Below are 7,950 nucleotides of genomic sequence, written 5' to 3' on the forward strand. Positions count from 1 at the left end.
CAATAGCATCAAAAACAATAAAATACTTATGAATAAATTTAACCAAAAAGGTGAAAAATCTATGTACTGAAAACTATACGACATTGCTGAAAGAAATTGAAGAAGATACAAATAAATTAAAGTATATCCCATAGTCAGGAATCAGAAGAATTAATATTCTTTTTTTTCCTCTTGTTTTTTATTTTAGAGAAAGAAAGAGCATGGGCGGGGGAGAGATGCAGAAAGACAGAGAGAGAGAGACAGAGAGACAGAAAGAGAATCTTAAGTAGATTCTGATGAGGCACTCAATCCCATGACCCTGGAATCATGACCTGAGCCAAAATCAAGTTGTATGTGTTACCAACTGAGACACCCATGTGCCCCAGAAGAATGTTCTTAAATGTCCATACCACCCAAAGCCATCTATAGATTCAATGCAATTCTTATCAAGATTTTAATGGCTTTATTTTACAGAAATAAAAAAAATGCTAAAGTTCATATGGAACCATGAAAGACCCTAAATAGCCAAACCAATCTTGAGAAAAAAGAATAAACCTGAAGACATCATATATCCTGATTTCAAACTATGTTACAAAGGTATAATAATTAAAACAGTGTGGTACTGGTATAAAAGCAGATACATAGACCAGTGGAATAGAATCAAGAGTCCAGAAATAAACCCATGCATATACAGTCAACTAATATTTGAAAATAGAAACCCATTTTATTTTCAATAGGGAAAGATAGTTTCTCCAATAAATGGTACTAGAAAATAGAATTTTTATATATTACATGCAAAAAGTGAAATTGGACCCTTATCTTACAATACAAAAATTAACTCAAAATGGATTAAAGACTTCAACATAAGACTTGAAACTCTTAGAAGAAAACATATGGAAAAGTTCTTTGACATTGGTCTTTGCAGTAGTTTTTTGGATATGACACCAAAAGCACAAACAACAAAAGCAAAATTAAACAAGTGGAATCACATCAAACTAAAAAGCTTGTATACAGGAAAAGAAATCATCCACAAAATGAAGAGGCAACCTAAAGCATGAAGTTAAATATTTACAAGCCAGATATCTACTAAAGGGTTAATATCCAAAATATACATGAAACCTATAGAATTCAATAGCAAAAAAAATTAAATAATCCAATTAATATGACAAGTGAGCAAAGAACTAGAATAGATATTTTTCCAGTATACCAGTGGCCACAGGTATATGAAAAGATGTTCAACCTCACTGAGCATCAGAGAAAAGCAAATCAAAACCACTGATCATCAGAGAAAAGCAAATCAAAACCAGAGATATCACCTCTGGCCTGTAGAATGGCTATTATCAAACAGACAAGATATAACTAGTTCTGGCAAGGTTTTGGAGAAAAGAGAATCCTTGTTAACTATTGGTGGTAATGTACATTAGTAGAACTACTGTGGAAAAAGTATGGAGGTTCCTTAGAAAATAAAAAATAAACTACCATATGATACAGCAATCCCACTTCTGGGCCAAATATACCCATTGACTTCTAGAACTGTCCATACCATTTTGGAGGTTGCCCACTGAATTTCTAACCATGAGTGCCATTTGCATAAATGTCAGACCTCTTTCAGACACTTATTTCCAAGGAGAGGGTTAAGTTTTTCAAACTTTAATATGCATATGAATCACCTATTGATATTGTCTGCAGATTCTGATTCAGTAGGTCTAGCTGGGGCCTGAGATCTTGCATTTCTAAAAAAACTCCAAAATGATGTTGAGGCTGCTATCCCCTGCCCAGAGTTTGAAGTAGGAAATTGAAAGGGTATAACAGTGATTCTCACACGTATTTCTAAGCATAACTGGAAAAATTCTACCGCCTTTACCCTCATGACCTCTTATACATAAGAGGTCATGAGACTCTTACTTACAAACACCAAGTGGTCAATGCTTGTCTACTGTCTTGGACCATTTTCCACAGGCCATAAAAAAGCAGAAAGCTAATAATCCATGATAATTGTATCTTTAGTTTATACAGTCATCTGATGAAGGTGACATTTGAACAGTCTTTTGAGAAATACTAGGTAATTATGTTGGTATTGTTGCCTGATGTAGTATAGATAGGGTATAGACTATGCTGCTGTAACAAAAATACCCCCAAAACACATGGCTTAAATTAGATGACAGCATCTCCCTCATCTGCCAGTCCAAAGAAAAATTCCAAGCTGGCATGGCATCTCTGCACCATGATGCTAGCATGATCCAGATTCCTACTATCTGATTGCTCTGACATTTCCAAGGATGTTGCTCCTAAATGCATTTTCAAATCTAAGTCATTACCACATCTGTAGTCTAGCCCATAGGAAGGGAGAATGAGGAAAAACTAAAGGGCAATCTATTTTCTTTTTTGTTTCCTGGTTGTTTGTTTATACATCATTGAAGTATACTTTATACACATTGAACTGCACATATTTAAGGTATGCAATTTGAAAAGTTTTGTAGTATTCATAACAACCAAAATGTCCATACACAGGTGAATGAGTAGGCCATTTCCTTAAGCAATGGTTGCAAACACACACATTAAGCACGGATGATAAACTAGTTGAAAGGCCACATCCAAGCTGTCAAGGAGGCTGGGTAATATTGTCTCAAACTGAGCACCTTGTGCAAAGCTCTATCTTGAGTACTATGGAGAGAAAAGACTCTGTGGGACAGCCAGCAACCCACAACTCCCAGAAAACCTTTTTATGCCTTAAGACTCAGAGTAGAGAAGGGCTCCTGGTTGGTTCAGTTGGTTAAGAAACCAACTCCTGATTTCGGCTGAGGCCATGATCTCACAGTTTATGAGTTCTAGCCCAGAGTAGGGCTCTGTGCTGACAGCAAGGAATATGTTTTGGATCCTCTCTCACTCTCTCTCTGCCCCTCCCCTGCTTGTGTGTTTGCTCTCTCTCTCTTTCTCTCAAAAATAAATAAATATTTTAAAAAATACCTCACAGCAGGTATCTCCTTCAGGAGGACTTTTCTGATCCTCCAAGCTGAATAAAGTGTCCCTCTTTGCTCACTGAATCCCACTACTCATGATTCTCACTATCCCTAGGGTATTGAGTTATTGAAAAGATTCCTTTGTGTCTTCATCTATATGTTCCCTTTGGTATGTATCTAGTTGCTCTCTGTCAACAAATGACAAAGTTGAACTAACCCAGTATACTTATGAGGGTTGAGAATTTCTTTTTTAATATTTCTTTTTAAAAATTTTTAATATTTATTTTTGAGAGACAAAGAGAGGGGGAGGGACAGAGAGACAGGGAGACACAGGATCGGAAGCAGGCTCCAGGCTCTGAGCTGTCAGCACAGAGCCTGATGCAAGGCTCAAACTCTGGAACAGTGAGATCATGACCTGAGCTGAAGTCAGACACTTAACCAACTGAGCCCTTCAGGCGCTCCTCTTTTTTAATATTAATAATACCAATCCCTTATTTAACTGGTGTCCACTGTGCTAAATACTATTCAAGGTCCCTTAAATACATTACCTCTTAAATACTTCTGCAAAATAGTTATTATTATCCCCATTTTACTTATGAGGATACCGAGGCTCCTAGGAATTACAAAACTTGCCCCAGCATCTCAGAGCAGAATTTAACTTAACTGTCTGAACCAAAGCCTACCCTCTTTCTACCTGAGCCTGCCTCTTCTCCACTATCATTATTATGATAATCAATCTCCTTTAAAAAAAATGCACACTGGATGGACCTTGAGGGTGTTATGCTGAGCGAAATAAGTCAGGCNGCACACTATCTACCTTTTAAGGTTTTTTTTTTTTTTTAAAGCATGTTTATATATGTTATTACTTGCCCTGGAAGGAAATGTTTCTTAGTCTCCTTTTCCAACTGCATGCCATAAAAAAAAAAAATTATCTGTAAGGTATTGCTCATATAAACTAAGAGCTAACTTGATTTAAAACCAGAATCTCATTGTCCTAAAAGAGCCCAAGTTTGTAATTCAAGATCTGGCTTATAGCCTATTTCACAGATGGAAAAATGGAGACACAAAGATGTAAAATGATTGCTGGAGTCAAATAAGGCACTGCCTCAACTGGGCTCAGGCTTCCTTTTGGCAGGGAGACAACATGTGTTTGGTAAGATTATGGACCATGTAGTTGAACAATGCAAGATTCAAATATGGGCTCTGTCTCTTGAATATATGACCTCAGGCAAATTTTCTAACTTCTTTGAAGGTGTTTCCTCATTTGCAAATGAAATAAAGATGCCTACCTGGTAGATGCATTGTGACTATTGGAGATGAATTATGGAATGTACCTAATATAGTGCCTGACAGAGTGAGTGCTAATTAAATGCTAGTTCTCTCTCTCTGTCACCGGCTAGCCTTTTCCTAGAGCACACATTGCCTTCTACAGGGCGATGGTCTTTTACCTTTCTTGACATCCACATAAATTTCACACTGGAAAAATCTAGAGCTGAGTGCTCATGAAGCCGAGTCCATCCTAAAGGTTTTCTTTTTCTTTTTTTTTTAATTTAAAGGAAGAAAAAGTAAAAAGTGCTGAGCCAATATTTCTACTATTCAATCATTAAATATTAATCGATGTCAATGCATTTGAGGAAGCCTTAGCTGTGACAGGTGAGCTGAAAGTAGAAATTCTGATTTAATGAGGCCTCGCGGCCGCTTTGGCAAAATGTCAGGGTGCAGGGTGTGGTGGAGAATAATTAACTGATAAACAACCTCCCAAAAAAGATCAAGAACTAGGAAATTGAGGACAAAGACAAGGCTTCTCTTATTTTCTCCAAAACATTTTTCCTCATGGGATCTTTCAGTCCTTTCTGAATCAACCCTGATTCAGTACCCCCTAAGTCGGAATGCCCTCAACTGTTTTTGTTTAGACGGGGCTATGAAATGATTAGGCTGTTGAAATGATGAATCAGGGAGCACTGCAGGATTTTTCACAGTCTTTCTGAACAATGCCCCATATCACATTTACACTGACAGGCTGTATTTTTATATTTGACATGTGAGAGGAACATGGAAAATAACACACTGACAGCGCCTTAGATACCAGTCATACATCTTCCTAACACAGATTGATGGGTGGAAAAGAATATTATTTAGTGAGCCCTTCTTAAGCTCTCCAAGGAAAATATATAGATCCACCAGTGGATTGACTTGAAACTCATATTAACATTCCTTACGAGCAAGAAACAGAAAAACAACCACCATCCATTTCTGCACTATCAAACAGATCAGAAAAATTAGCAGAAGCCAATGCAGAACCTGTACATTTTTCAACTGATGGGTCATGCTTTGCTCCTCCCCAGCCTAGTAATCTGAGTAGGTAGAATTTCTCCATCAAGGCACATTGGTCTTTCTCAATCTCAAACCAAAGGTGAAAGATTGTAGGAAAGCTGGTAGGAAAATTGAAGCCACAGCTTTAGTTGCTCAGGGAAACAACTGAAACAGGAAAAAACCTGAGAAGGAGTATCCCAGGCTAACCACGTGCCTATGGGGAGACCCACAGAACCATGTGGGATTGTGGCTGCTACATTCTAGGAGATATAGAATAAGAGAAGGAAAAGAAAAGAGCATGCCCTTTATAATGGATGCTGTAGTCTGCTTCCAGGAAGGCAGGATTTACTCCCACAGTTGCTGAGAATACTGTTAGTGACCACTCTCTGACACCAGCCCTCTTCTGGAAGGGCCTCTGCTAGAGAGAGCTATATCGCCAGACTGTATGCTGTCTCATGGAGTCATCTATATTCAGTGACTGGTCAGTAGAGAAATATAAGGGTCTGGCCTCTAATCCCCAAAAGGAACAACTATGGAAGGTCGGTTGTTCCAGCTTCAGAGCCCCATGAATTAGCTAAGACCTGCATTAGGACTGCAGTCTAAACTCATCCTGTGCCCAATCCTGCTTCCTTCCACTTGCTTATGGAGGTGTCAGTCCCATGAATATTCCATAATTTCCTGCACGCTAATCTCCATCTCAGAGTATGTTTCCAGGAATACCCAAACTGCAATACTACCTTCATTTCCCACTTCCATAATGTACCATGTAACTTAAATATCCCAATGAATAAAATCCCATGATGCTTTTAGAAATCTGTATGTATAATCAACCAAATCATTTTGAAACCCAAGTCACAGTCATTCCAATTATCAAGATATAAAATAAAAACAGAAAAAGAGGGGTGCCTGGGTGGCTCAGTTAGTTGAGCATCCAAGTCTTGATTTCAGCACAGGTCATGATCTCAGGGTTGGGATCAAGCCCTGCATTGAACTCCACACTGAGTGTGGAGCCTGCTTGGGATTCTTTCTCCCTCTCCTCCATGTTCTCTCTCTGTCTCTCTTAAAATTAACAAACAAACATATAAATAAATAAATAACCAAAACAAAACAGAAAGATAAACACCATCTTGTGGAAGCACCTGCCACTCTAAGTTTCAAGTTCTCTCTTTGGTCTAACATGGGGTTTTGTTTGTTTGGTTTTCATTCTGTGTTTAAATTGAGGCAAAAGCAGGTAAAGAAAAACATCCAGGAGTTCTAATACAAAAACGGAAATGGATGAGAGAGATCTTTTTCCTGTTGTAGATGATACAAAAAAGCCAAGAAGCAGGGATCTGGATCACTGATTCTTAGGATCGCAGAGTACCTGACACTCCTGTTTCTAAGAGCAAACAATTAGACGTGAAAATTTTCAATGAGCAGTTTACTGATTTTGAAGCAGAAGCAAAGGGAACCAGAGACATGTTTAGAATCTCAGACCAAGCTTTTAGCATTCAGCTCTAACTAAGAGTACCAAGTCATTGGCTGCCCCAGGGCTTCGTCTACTTTTCTTCATGTTTTCCTTCCCCCCTCTGTTCTCCATTTGCTTCCTTTGCTCTTGCTTCTTCCTCTTTGGTTCTTTTTCCCATTTCCTCTCCCTTTCACTTCACTGGACTTTTTTTTATTGACTGGAGCTTCAATCTTAGTTGCATCACACAGATTGCTTTTTCAGCTTTGATTTGGAAGGGAAAAAGAACTTTTCATCTCTGTGTGCAAATGTGATTCAAATATGGTGAACTAATTTATTCTGTAAAACTTAATTAAAACCAATAAAAAAAGGAGACAACACTGGAGGGAACAGTAACTCCCTTGGCAGGACCTGGGTGAGATGCATTCAGTTGGGGCTTTTTAAATCTTAGCGTTTGATTTGGCCCCATGATTTTCAGAGGACTTGCTTTGGTTTTATATGCTACTAAAATGCTTTTATGTAGTTAATGGTTTACTCCAATTGGGTAAAAGTTTTGTTAGGTTTTCTCTAAAGTTTCCCACAGGAAAGCCTTGGTTTTTTATTTGTGACTGGAATATTTTGTGACTTTGGAAATTACCAGGAAAATTTTAAAAATGCCACTTTTGAAGTTTTCCAGATGCACACAAGTATATTTTCACATACCTTACATCACAAACCTCATTGTGAAGTGATTTTGTCTGGAAGTATGAATAAACAAGGTCAGAGTGGAACTTGCAGGAATAGTGACTTCATGCTGAGATTCCCATTACATGTGAAGCTCCTTGATTGTAGAACTCCATCTGAAACACTTTTTAAATGACCCACACCAAACAGAAATAGAGTACACATGGATGGATGGAGAGAAGGGAGGAAGGAAGGAACGAACGAAGGAAGGAATGAAGGAAGGAAGGAAGGAAGCAAAGACTAAACAAATCAATCCAACAATCCCAAAATGTTGGAATACATTTACCTATATTCTCCCTTCTGGAATCAGAATTAAAGGGAGAGGCTGGAGCTGCTCAGTGCACTAGCCCCATGTAAGAGTAGACAAAGACTGCTGACCATGGAATCCCAGTGAAATCTCATGCCCAGCATCAAACTTTGCCAAGGTAGGTACTCAGTAAACATTGGATAAATTGAATTGCCACACCATTTTGATCAAAGTTTGCCTCAAAGTCACTAAAAAAAGAGTGCCAATGGTGATAATTTCCAGTA

This window comes from Crocuta crocuta, unplaced genomic scaffold (genome assembly GCF_008692635.1).
Source record: "Crocuta crocuta isolate KB4526 unplaced genomic scaffold, BGI_CrCroc_1.0 scaffold167, whole genome shotgun sequence".
Taxonomy (NCBI): domain Eukaryota; kingdom Metazoa; phylum Chordata; class Mammalia; order Carnivora; family Hyaenidae; genus Crocuta; species Crocuta crocuta.